Consider the following 259-nt stretch of genomic DNA (forward strand, 5'->3'; position numbering starts at 1 on the left):
TGGACCTGGACCATAATCCCAGATGTGGTGTCTAAGGGAGAGTCAGGATAGAGTTCTGACACTCCCCGCAGCTTGGCCTAGGGGCAGAAATGTGTGCACAGATCATACCAGCTGGATATATGACTGTGCAGCAAATCTGGAGAAAAGTTTAAACCAGCATGAAATGAACCAGATGAAAGACCTTCAATCACATCATAAAGGGTGGTGGCTGAGCAAATATGTCCCAGCTATAAACTCCAAATGCAAGGTCATCCCAGAA

Source organism: Mastomys coucha, unplaced genomic scaffold (assembly GCF_008632895.1).
Source record: "Mastomys coucha isolate ucsf_1 unplaced genomic scaffold, UCSF_Mcou_1 pScaffold15, whole genome shotgun sequence".
NCBI classification, from domain to species: domain Eukaryota; kingdom Metazoa; phylum Chordata; class Mammalia; order Rodentia; family Muridae; genus Mastomys; species Mastomys coucha.